Below are 12,998 nucleotides of genomic sequence, written 5' to 3' on the forward strand. Positions count from 1 at the left end.
TATAAACATAGATCATACACAACATCATATAGATCTCTAATCATATGCAATTGCACAAACACACACACGATGAGTTCGCGAAAATCACGTTAGAAAACTTAAATAGTTTGTAAGATCTGCAAACAATTTATTTTAACGGAACAATGCTTTATAAAAATATGGGGACCTTTGAATGAGACTAACTCAATCCTTTACCTATAATTGAATAGGAAAGTGTTAGAATCCTTATTGGTTCGAGTGTACGGTCTACTCTAAATTCCAACTACCATTTAGATAATTCTCTCGTTTACAAACAAAAAATACATGGGTTAAATTATGGACACTTGTAGAAATAATTAGAATACAAAGGCAAATTGAGTTTTTACCATTGACCCGCGATCCCAGTCACCGAAATCGCCATGCACCACCACATGTGTGTCCCTAGCTTGCTACGCAACGCTGCCAGAGTGTTGTTGCCGAAGCGCTGTTGCTAGAGCATCGTTGCTGGACCACCGCACGTCATCGCGAAACACTACGAATCGACCAAAATTCATCACGAAATGCTTTGCGTACTCAGATCCAGTGCGTATATGGTGAAATCACACCAGAAGAAGTCAGAGGTAGGCAAAATCATGCGACCAACCGCAACGGATCTCCTTTTTGGGATGCATGTCATCGCGCGATTATCTTTCTGGTTTCTAATCGCACAGATCGTCAGCTGCCTAGGCTCTTCAACTTGTTGTGAGGAAAGTCGTGCATTATTACAGACTGCCTTGTGCAGGTCGGTGGCAGCCGCGACTCCCTCTTACAAATCTCCTCTCTCGTCGCACAACTCTCTCTCTCTCCTTGAACTAATTTCTTTTTTTTTCTTCTTCTCTTTCTTCCTTTTTGTAAGCGAGAATAAGAAGATTCCCCCACGCCTGTCCTCTTTCTTCTTCAGCAAGTTTCATAGGCGTATACATCTCCATTTCTTCTTCTTCTTGCAGAGGCGTGTTCGCCTCTACAACTCCCGCTTTTTTCTTTTTCTATCATCAAAACGGCGTCGTTTTAATGCTCTCAAAACGATATTATTTGCACCCCTTCCCTTTTTATTTTCTTTATATAAAAAATTGCGTCGTTTTTGGAGTTTTTCATAATGACGTCGTTTTAGCTTTTCCTGCTTCTAAAAATCAGGTGGTTGGATTTTATTTTTTCTGAGCCGAGGTGTTATACAGAGTATTAGCCATCGACACTCACACTACGGAGGTAGCACCGAATGTAATCCAGAGTACATTTCTTATCTCTGAATATCTTGTTAATGTTTTAATTGACCATGGGTCCACACCCTCATTTATATCACACACATTTGCATCATGCATAGAAATGAAACCAAGTCACTTAGAATGTATCTTAGCAGTATCCACACCAATGAATGTCACGTGGTATACAGACATAGTGTACAAGTCTTGTACGGTTGAGATAGTGAGAGCTAGAATGATGAACAAAGGTGGAGGCTTGAGAGGTTGGGTTGCCGGCTGTTTTGAAGGTGGAGGGGGTCCAACAGCAGCAGCAGCGACTACCACTGCACAGAAGCAGAAGGCTTTGATGCAAAGAGTGGAGATTGATATCACCAATTTTGTAGACAACTTTACCACCTTGTCAGTGTTGTGCAGGTAACTTTCTTCTTCTCCTTCTTCGTATTGTAGTTTCAGAGGATTTTTGGGCTCTGTGAATAGCACAGTTGTTGTTGTGATTAGCTGAATTTGCTGGTTTCTGGCTGTAAATTTATGATTCTTTTCTTATGTTGTAGGTTTGATTTGTTCTGTGCACCTTTCATCTTTTCCATTTTTATTATTTATTTTTTATTTTGTCTTTAAGAATCTATGTTGATATTTATACCAGGTTCTTGTAGTAGTTGTGTAGTGAATGCAATTCTTCACTTCTTTATTATTGTATGTGTTCTTGTTTAGATATGTATTTAGAATAACCCCATCGGTTTTAAGCTTATTTTTCTTTTTGGGGTTTTTGAGTGTCAGTCGTGATTTTGTTTGGGTGTAAATAATCAATTCACTAATGAATTTTTAAGGTTTATACTTGCTGTTTGATGTTTGTGATGTGATGCAGGCTATGTTTGGAATAAATTTAGTTTTTTTGTAGAATTTATCTAGAAATCATACATAGTTGAACTAGGGGGGGTAAAATTTGGTTAGAAGATGATAAAATAAAAATTATTTGAATTTGGAAATCATTGTTCCAATCCACTTTAACTTTTATATGGGCTTAGTTTTTGTTATTTGAATATGAATTTTCACTATTTCCTAGTTAAATGTATTTGAACTTTTTCAAATGAATTCCATAAAAAATCTTGATTTGTTCCAAAGTTAGGCTATTTTGTTTAGATATGTATTTACGAGATCACGATGGCATTTTGAATATCAGTGATGACTCTTTGTTTGTAAAGAATCAATTTGCTGATGGATTATTGGGGTTTATGCTTGCTATCTGATGTTTATGGCTTATTGTTGTATGTTCCTCTTGTAATTTCCATGAACTGCCGCTAAAGGATTACTTTACTGAAGCTTAATTGTATTCGCTGGATAACATTTGCATCATTAATTAATTTTGGTGGATGCTATAAATATAGAGAATGATTAATTTTCTTTCTCTTGGACGCCACCTACTGGCTTGTCCTTATGATTCTCAAGAAGCTATTTGACTGTTTCGTTAAAGGAAATTTTCATTTTTCACCAGACTTTTTTTTCAAAAACTTTTTTGAAAATTGTTTTTGGTTTGATAAAAATGAAAACATAATAAGGGATTTCCTTTCAATTCCTTTGATTTTTCTAGGAAACATAAAATGACATAATTTTTTGAAATTAAACAGTACCTAATTCTTGTGTGTATTTTCTTGTTTGATGTCAGCGTTCATTAGATAGGTGACTGATCTACCCGTTAGAAACTCACAAAAAGCTTTCATGATGGAGATCCAAGCAGCCAGAATGGTAAGACTCAGTTTTCTTGTTCTCTCTCTGTAACGGCTCCGGAATTTAAATGAAGATGTATGTATTAAAAATCTTAAGTGCAGAAGTGTAATAAAAATTTTGATTAACATCCCTCACACAATAACCAAAAACGTACTCAAAACATGAAAGAACAAGGTAATTAAAAGAGATACTCGAAATAAAAAACTATAAATAGAACTATAAAGTCTTTAGGCGTCTAACTCGCCGTCTTTTTGTGGAACAAGCTCGGGAACCCCGTCTTCCTGATCTGAAATGGTTAAGTAAGGAATGAGCTACACTAGCCCAGTAAAGATATCACACTATCTCACTGCCACAAGAGTAAAGGTCGGTAGAAAACAAAAACAACCAATGGAGCATAACTTATAACAAACTCATTTATTAACATAAAAACCTTTACTGTCCACTTACATCGGTGAGATTCATGAAAATAGCATATGAAAACAATAACATCATAACCATCATAAAATCATATCGACTTTGTAACAGAACACATGTCATACTTTTGCACTTCAATAATCAGACAATAAATCTCCTCTTTTACCAGCCTACTAGTATCCGTGGGGATCCATAAGGGGTCCCCGCTACACGTGAACCATTAACATTAATAACCTGATTCCAGGGCCGTCTCCATACCCTGTCCAGTATGGGCGCCAAAACCATAAACCTCAATACCCCGTCCGGTATGAGAGTGAAACGGGCCATCCCCATACCCCGTCCGGTATGGGCGCCAAAATACATAAGGTCTCCATACTCCGTCCGGTATGAGATACCACGTTCCCGATAGGGTTCCCTACGAACCCAGTCCGTCAATCATCTCCCAGGATATCTAGTCAGGCTGTCCACATTATCCATTTATCAATTCACATAACCTTTTTACCCTTTTTCTTGGTCTCAATCATTCAATCATACATAACATGTAAACCAGTAATTAACACCAAATAAGACAACACAATATCGGGCTCACCATAATATAAACCATAATAAAAGAAACCATGATTCATGCATACGAGACCATAAAATAAATACATCAAATATCATACTGTATTTAACACTGAAAAATGGATCAAACAACAACTTACCAACAATGTATCAGATTTGGACTCCATTGGTAACCTCAATCAATTATACACATCCATTAATTCACGAAAATACTGTTTTATCATTTATTAAACTTTAATACCGTGATAGGAGATAGGGTGAGAGATGCTTACTTGTTTCAGGGTCTGAAATCGGCTCTACAGTGCGCCTATGGGCTGTCTGTAGATTTTTTCCAGGAATTCTCAAATTCCTAAATTTTTCCCAGGAAACTGAAATGCACTACCAGTACCTGCGCGTGTCCCAAAAAATCTCAAATCAGACTTAGAGCCCCTTTCGGCCAATATCATAATTCTGGCACGGCGGCTCCGCCATGCTCTGGCAAAAGTGCCGCTGCTTGCGGCGGCAATCTGCCTCGGGTTTGCCGTTTTTGGCCGTTTTTGACCGAATTCAGCCAAACTTGCATTGGCCCCTGTGATAAAACAACCCTAGGGCCCTCGGTGGGCCAAAAAATCACAAAAAACTGAGACTTACCAGCAGCGGTGCTCTCGAGTGTGGCGGCTTCTCCAGTGCGAGTCGCGTTTTGATGTTTTGCTCCTATCAACCTGTAGAAAAAAGGACGGTGATCACAGTGGTATAAAAATTGCATTAAACGGAGACCAGGAAGGGCCTCATCGAAGGCACAAATAGAGGGAAGTCGCGGCAACACCGCTGGACTTTCGCAATATTTTTCGGCCGATTGACCGGTGGTTTGGCTCCGATTTGGCCATAGGCAGATTCAACATCGAAAAACGAGCCAAGGAGAGAAAATTTACCTCGTTTGGCAGTCAGAAAATTTTCCGGTGCGGCGGCGGGTGGCGGCGGTCGGCTTCTCCGGCGTCTGGTTCTTTTTCTTCGGCGAGGCACTGGCGGCTAGGGTTTTTGTGATCGGGTGTGGGTGAGGTTATTTATACCCTTCCCCTTTTAATCTCAACTGTCCATCAAGATTTAATCTGGACCGTCCGATCGCGATTTATTTGGGATTAAATATGGGCCATCCATCGCGATGCGATCTGGGCCGCCCGTGCCTGATTGAATCTGGGCCGTCCGTACGTGTGAGATCTGGGCCGTCTGTGTGCGCGGGAACGGATCTGGGCCATCCGATCGCGCGCACGCGGATCGCCCATGTGGCCCATCCCGTGTCAGTGTTCCTTGCCACGCGGCGTGTCCTTGTTGGTCGGGGCTGCTGACTGGGCTGCTGACGTGGTACAACTTTTCTAAATTGCGTTTTGACCTCTGGTTTCTGATTTTCTTTTCAAAAATACCCCTAGAATCCAAATTTTCACCCCTTTTTTCCAAAATCAATTTCAATTAAATCCAAAAAATAATTTTACCCTATTTTATCATTATTATTATTTTTATTTTCATTAAATTAAATTAAATTAAATTGAATTAAAATTTTATAAATTAAATATATAAAAAATTGAACTAAAATTCTAATACGAAAATAAAAATAATAATTTGGGTGTTACAACTCTCCCCCCCCCTTAAAAAAATTTGGTCCCCCAAATTTGCCTCTTACTCTTGGTCGAATAAATGGGGATACTGGGCTCTAAAATCTGATTCTAGCTCCCAAGTAGCCTCTTTGAGCGTGTGGTTCTACCACACGACCTTTACAAATGATATTTTCCGGTTGCGGAGTATCCTACTCTTTCGGTCCGTGATGCCGACTGGTACTTCTTCGTAAGATAAGTCCTCTTGGAGTGGAAGCAGTTCATGAGCTAAGACATGAGAGGGTTCCGGGTTGTACTTACGTAGCATGGATACGTGAAACACACTGTGGACTCTGGAGAGCTCTGGAGGCAGTGCTAGTCTATAGGCAGCAGTACCAATTCTGTCTAAGATTTCAAAAGGTCCAATAAATCGGGGGTTTAATTTTTTCCTCCTGCCGAACTTACTAATTCCCTTGAAATAAGTGACCTTAAGAAACACCCGGTCGCCTTTCTCAAACGCTAGGTCTCTCCTCCGGGTATCTGCATAACTCTTCTGCCTACTTTGAGCTGTCTGAATGTTCTTTCTGATTTTAACTATTTTAGACGTGGTCTCCTCTACCAACTCCGGGCCGAACAATCTTCTATCGCCCACTTCTTTCCAACAAATCGATGATATGCACAAGCGTCCATATAACGCCTCATATGGAGCTATGCCGATGCTTGCTTGGTAGTTGTTGTTGTAGGCAAACTCTATCAGGGGTAGATGGTCGTCCCAATGGCCCCCAAAGTCAAGGACACAAGCTCAGAGCATATCTTCAAGTGTACGAATTGTCCTTTCTGATTTTCCATCAGTCTGGGGATGGAAAGCAGTACTAAGAGACAGCTTTGTTCCCATAACTTGCTGAAAGCTACTCCAAAACCGAGAAGTGAACCTAGGATCCATGTCGGATACTACTGTCACTGGAACTCCATACAATCTGACTATTTTTCGGATGTACATTCTTGCCAACTTGTCCAAGGGATCGGTCATCCTGATGGCTAAGAAGGGAGAAGACTTGGTAAGTCGGTCAACAATTACCCATATGGCATCATGTCCTGAACGTGCCTTGGGTAGTCCCGATACGAAGTCCATGGTGATATGTTCCCACTTCCACTCCGAGATCGGTAAAGGCTTAAGTAACCCACCTGGACGCTGATGCTCTACCTTGACCTGCTGACATACCAAGCATTTAGATACAAAGTCGGCTATGTCTCTCTTCATCCCATTCCACCAAAACCGAGGTCGCATGCTTTGGTACATTTTGGTGCTTCCTGGATGTATGGAAAACTTCGAGCTATGGACCTCCGTCATGATGTCTCTTTTTAACTCACTATTATCTGGGACACACAACTGTCTTGGAACCGAAGTAATCCATCGGCAGAGATTCAGAATTCTGAGCTCACTCCCTGTTCTGCATCCTTCTTGCGGGCTACCAGGGCGGGGTCGACTGACTGGGCTTCCCTTATTCTCTGGATTAACTCGGGCTGGACTGTCAGGCGGCCCAAACATGTGACTCTCTTCAGATCCTGAAGTCGAACCTGTTGCGTGGCCCCAATTGGCCTGCATTCTGAAACCATCAAATGGGCTAAGATACCTGCACTTTTCCTGCTGAGAGCATCTGCTACCACGTTGCCCTTACCCGGATGGTATAAGATATCACAATCATAGTCCTTAAGGAGTTCCATCCACCTTCTCTGACGCATGTTGAGATCCTTCTGAGTGAATATGTGTTTCAAACTCTTATGATCGGTATAGATCTGAAAGGTCTCTCCGTACAAATAATGGCGCCAGGTTTTCAAGGCGTGTATGATTGCGGCAAGCTCCAAGTCATGGGTGGAATAGTTCTTCTCATGATTCTTTAACTGTCTGGACCCATATGCTATAACCTTTCCATGCTGCATCAGAACACAACCCAGGCCTAGATAGGAGGCATCACTATAAACTGTATATCCTCTCGATCCACTCGGTAAAGCCAGCACGGGTGCAGTAGTCAGCTACTTCTTTAATTCTAAAAAACTTCTTTCGCAGTCCTCATTCCACTCAAACTTGGCATTCTTCTTTGTGAGTCGGGTTAGAGGAGCTGCTAGACTGGAGAATCCTTCAACAAACCTGCGGTAATAACCAGTCATCCATCAGCAGCCACGTCAGCGGCCCAGTCAGCAGCCCTAGCCAACCAGGACTTGTCGCGTGGCAAGACCACGTCGACCAGGGAACGGGCCACGTGGGCGATCCGCGTGCGCGCGATCGGACGGCCCAGATGCAATCGCACAGACGGCCCAGATGCACGCACACGGACGGCCCAGAATCAATCAAAAATGGACGGCCCAGATTTAATCAAAATAGACGGCTGAGATCAAAAGGCAAAAGGGTATAAATAGAACCCCCACACCGACCACAAAAACCCTAGCCGCCTGCCCTCGCCGGAGAAGACGAACCAGACGCCGGAGGAGCCGGCCGCCGCCACCCGCCGCTGCACCGGGGAGTTTTCCGACCGCCGATCGAGGTAAATTTCATACCCCCGACTCATTTTTCCACGCTGAGTTCCCCTCTGGCCAAATCAGAGCCAAAATTCCGGCCAAATTGCCGAAAAATACGGTCGAAACCCAGCGGCGCCGCCGCGTCCCTCCTCTGTTTTTGCCTCCGATGAGGCCCTTCCCGGCCTCTGTTTGATGCAATTTTTATATCACCGTGATCACCATTCTTTTCTCTACAGGTTAATCGGAGCCGAATCACCAAAACACGAACCTCGCCGGAGAGCCGCCACACCCGAGAGCACCGCCGCCGGTAAGCTTCGGTTTTTCGTAATTTTTTTGGCCCCCCGAGGGCCCTAGGGTTGTTTTATCACAGGGACCGATGTAAGTGTGGCCGAATTCGGCTAGAAACGGCCGAAAATGGCCAACCCGAGGCGAATTGCCGCCGCAAGCGGCGGCGCCGTCGCCGGAGCACGGCGGAGCCGCCGTGCTGGAATTGCGATATTGGTCGAAAGGGGCCCTGGGTCTAATTTGGGATTTTTTGGAACACGTGCAGGTACCAGTAGTGCGTTTCAGTTCCTCGGAAAAAATTCAGGGAAAATTAGGGACAGCCTGTAGGCGCACTGTGGAGCCGTGTTCGAACCCCGAAACGAGTAAGGACCCCTCACCCTATTTCCTATCACGGTTTTAAAGTTCAATAAATGATAAAACGGTATTTCATGAATCAACGAATGTGTGAAATTTCTTAAGGTCGCTAATGGAGCCCGAGTCTAGTGTGTTTGTCGGTTAACTGTTATTTGGCCTGTTTTACAGTTTTAAATGCAGCATGAGGTTCGATGTTTTCATTTTATGGTTTCATGTGCATATTTTACTGTTTTATTGATTATGGATTGAATGACCGGGATATTGATGCTGTATGTTGTCTGTTTGGCATAAATTATCGTTTTGCTTGTTTGTATGTGATTGATAATGCTGACTGAGGGAAAAGGAGAATGAAAGATTATGTAAATGGAAATTGTATACTGTGGTCAGCCTGACTAGATATCCTGGGAGATGGTGGACGGACCGGGTCCGTAGGGAACCCTACCGGGATTGTGGTCTCCCATACCGGACGGGGTATGGAGATCTTATGTGTTTTGGCGCCCATACCGGACGGGGTATGGGGACAGCCCGTTTCACCCTCATACCGGACGGGGTAATGAGGTCTATGGTTTGGCGCCCATACCGGACGGGGTATGGGGACGGCCCGTTTCACCCTCATACCGGACGGGGTAATGAGGTCTATGGTTTGGCGCCCATACCGAACGGAGTATGGGGACGGCCCTGGAATGTGATTTCAAGTGTTAAGGGTTAACGGGTAGCGGGACCCCTATGGATCCCCATGGATACTAGTGGGCTGGAAAATGAGAAAAATATGTTGTGTAACGATTGAATTACGAAAAGTTTGATAGGTATTATGTTATACAGTTTATACATATGATTTCATGATAATGATAATGTTACTGCTTTCGTATCTTGTTTTTGTGAATTTCACCGAGATAAGTGGATAGTAAAGGTTTTTATGTTAATGAACGAGTTTTGTTGTAAACTATGCTCCATTGGTCCTTTTGTGTTTTCTACCCACCTTTACCTCCGTGACGGTGAGATAGTGTGATGTCTTTACTGGGCTGGTGTAGCTCATTCCTTATTTAATCATTTCAGATCAGGAAGACATTGTTCCCGAGCCCGTTCCACAGGAAGAAGGGGAAGGGGACGCCTGAAGACTCCGTAGTCATATTTATAGCTTTTATTTTCGAGTTTTTCTTTTAGTTAGTTTGTTCTTTATTACTTTGAGCACGTTTTTGGTTTTAGTGTAAGGGATGTTAAATCAAATTTTTATTACGCTTCCGCATTTGACCTTTTTAATATACATATTTTATTTTAAAATTTCCGGGGCCGTTACACTTTTCACCAGCCTGCTAATATCCATGGAGGTTCATAGGGATGTCCCCGCTACACGTGAACCCTTTTATCTATCATTCTCAATTATGGGCTGTCCCCATACCTCGTCCAGTATGAGTGCCAATTTACCAAACCTCAATACCTCGTCCGATATAAGGGTGAAGTCAGTCGTCCTCATACCCCGTCTGGTATGAGCGCTAAATTATCAAGTCTCCATACCCCGTCCGGTATAAGACAACGTTCACGGTAGGATTTCATATATACCCAGTCCGTTCTGCATCTTTTAGAATATCCAGTAAGACTGTTTTTTTATCTAATCATTTAATTACACAATTTCTTTACCGTTTAAACTTTATTTTTTTCGATTCAGTAGTAAACACGTAAAATAAACCATACATGCGTTCAAAGCTATAAAATAAATAAATAAGATATCATCATGCAGGTAAACTATAAAAACAATAAACAACAGCAGTAGATAATTTTCTATTCCAGCTCCATTAGCAACCTGTAATTAGTTATGCATGTTTACTAAAATCGCACAAAATACCACATTATTATTTATTTAAACTTCAGTTCTATGATAGAAAATAGGGTGAGGAATCCTACCTCGATTTAACGTCGCAGAGCTAAACAGTTTACCGCACATATGAGCGGTCCCTAGATTCTCTAAATTTTTCTCCGGGAACTCAAACGCACTTATAGTACCTAGAAATATTCTAAATAAACTCAAAATCAGTCCCATGGCCCATTCGGTCAATTTCAGAAGTCCGGCACAATGGCTCCGCCGTGCTCCAGCGACGGCATCGCCGCCCGCGACAACGGTCCGTCTCGGGTCAACTATTTTCAGCCAAATTCAGCCGATTTTACATTGATTCCTGTGAGCAAACACGTTAAAGGGCCTCAGTTGATTGAAAAAAAACGAAAAATTAAAACTCATCGGCGACGGGGCTCTACAGTGCGGCGACTCCTCTAGCTCACGTTGCGGTTGGGTGTTTCGCTTTGGTAAACTTGTAGATAAGAAAATGGTGATCACAACGATGAAAAAGTTATGCAAAACGAGAATTGGAAAGGGCCTTATCGGAGGCGGTTTGTGAAATTTCGTGCGACGGTGCCGTCAGGCTTCGCTGGTATTTTTCGGCCAATTGGCCAATCTTTTTACTCTGATTTGGCCATGGGTGAGCTTAAAATTCGTGCAAAATGGGAAGTTTTTATCTTTTCTGGCGGTCGGAAAGGGTTCTAGTGCGGCGGCGGGTGGCGGCGATCAGCTCCCCGGTGGTTGGGTCATTCTCTCCAGCGAGGGGTTCTAGCGGTAAGGTTAGGGTTTGGCGCGGATGAGAGTTATTTATATCCATCCGCTTTTTATCTGGACCGTCCATCGCGTTTGATCTGAACCGTCCGATCGCGATTAAATATGGAGTGAATCTGAGCCATTCATCGCGATCCAATCTAGGCCGTCCATCGCGATTCACTCTGTGCTGTCCAATCGCGTTTGAATCTGGCCATTCGATTGCGTTTGGGAGGGAGTGCATCCAGGTCATCCGTGCTCGCAGGAACAGACCTTAGCCGTTCAATCGCGCGCACGTGAATCAGCCACGTGCCCCCCCCCCCCCCCCGGCGTGGCCTCCCGAATCAGCGCCTCTTCCACTTGGCACATTCTGGTTGGTCAGAGCTACTGACTCGATGTCTGACGTGGCAAAACTTTTCAAAATTACATTTTGACCCCTATTTTTTTATTTTTCTTTCAAAAATACCTACAGAACCTAAATGTTCACCCATTTTTTCTAAAATTATTTTCAATTAAATCCTCCTTACATTTTATTTCATTTTTTTACTCTAAATTAAATAAAACAAAATACAATAATACAAAATAAATTAATAAGAATTTATATTTATTAATTTTTAATCACCAAAAATAAAATTGTGGGTGTTACAGATTATTTTTAGAAAATTTAAATTTGATGTAAACCTATTCAAATGCACTTTAAGTTATTAATTTTGGAACAAGTGAAGTCAATAAAAATTTAGATTTTCTTATCAAAAGTAAGAATTGGCCAGTAATTGGATGGAAATTGAACCAAACACAACCTAGTAGATTTTGAACCTTATAAGGCATTCTAGAAATAATTAGCTATGGTGTCTGATGTCGCATGTAAGTTAAAGGTTACTAAATCACATGTTATCCATTTTTTAGGAACTTGTTCAAGTTATGTTTAGTTTATTCGAAATCATCTAGTTAGAACTGAATCTTGTTTTGTACTAAAAAATTATGGAATCCATTGGGAATACCTAAAACAAATTTAAAAAATTTATGCTAAAAGAAAAACAATATGCATATTCGGTCAGCTTAAGATCTTAATTGTGGATCCATGACTGCAAATAATCTCAAACATTGGGTCATTTAGTAGGACTGATCCATTTCTATTATCAACAGGTTCAGGAAGCTGATTCTTTACTTAAGTTGGTATCATAGTTGAAGCATACAATAATATGCATGGTTGATCAGCTTAAGATCTTAATTATGGATCCATGATCGCAAGGAATCTCAGACTTTTGGTAACTTGTTAGGACTGATCCATTTATATTATCAGCAGGCTTAGGCAGTTGATTCTCTACTTAAGTTGGTATTAGAGCTGAAGCAGACAACAATCTTTTCTAAGTTTGCATCTCTTAATGTCCATGTTGAACAAAGAACGTCTGAGTTTAACCGAGAGGCTGAAAAGAGAAATTGAATGTTAGCTCGAATTGGAGAGAAAGCAATTGCTAGTCTCAAAGAGCTTGAATCTCTTTTTTACTCCTCTGCATAGAGGACAAGTCAGTAAATCAAGCTATTTTTAACCATTTCATTTTTTAATTTCTCTTGGTAAACAAAGACGGGAGCCTTTTTTTTTTTACAATTAGAAATGAAGTTATGGCTGACATGTATTTATGAAGTAGGATTAAGTCGATGTCAGTATGTCAATTTCTGATGTTATTAGTGTGATTAAGAAGCAATATCAAATGCGATTCAAGTAATTAAGATATAATTATATAAATTAGTAAAAACTTCAAACATAATGAC

General features: G+C 41.7%; 1 pseudogene; it reads left to right on the forward strand.

The window, feature by feature from the left end:
* Positions 1-1,147: 1,147 nt before the first annotated feature.
* LOC148266287 (mediator of RNA polymerase II transcription subunit 22a-like) lies at positions 1,148-12,744 on the forward strand (annotated as a pseudogene).
* The last annotated feature ends 254 nt before the right edge of the window (positions 12,745-12,998 follow it).

This window comes from Carica papaya, chromosome 4, assembly GCF_054855325.1.
Source record: "Carica papaya isolate Zhongbai chromosome 4, ASM5485532v1, whole genome shotgun sequence".
In the NCBI taxonomy this organism is placed as follows: domain Eukaryota; kingdom Viridiplantae; phylum Streptophyta; class Magnoliopsida; order Brassicales; family Caricaceae; genus Carica; species Carica papaya.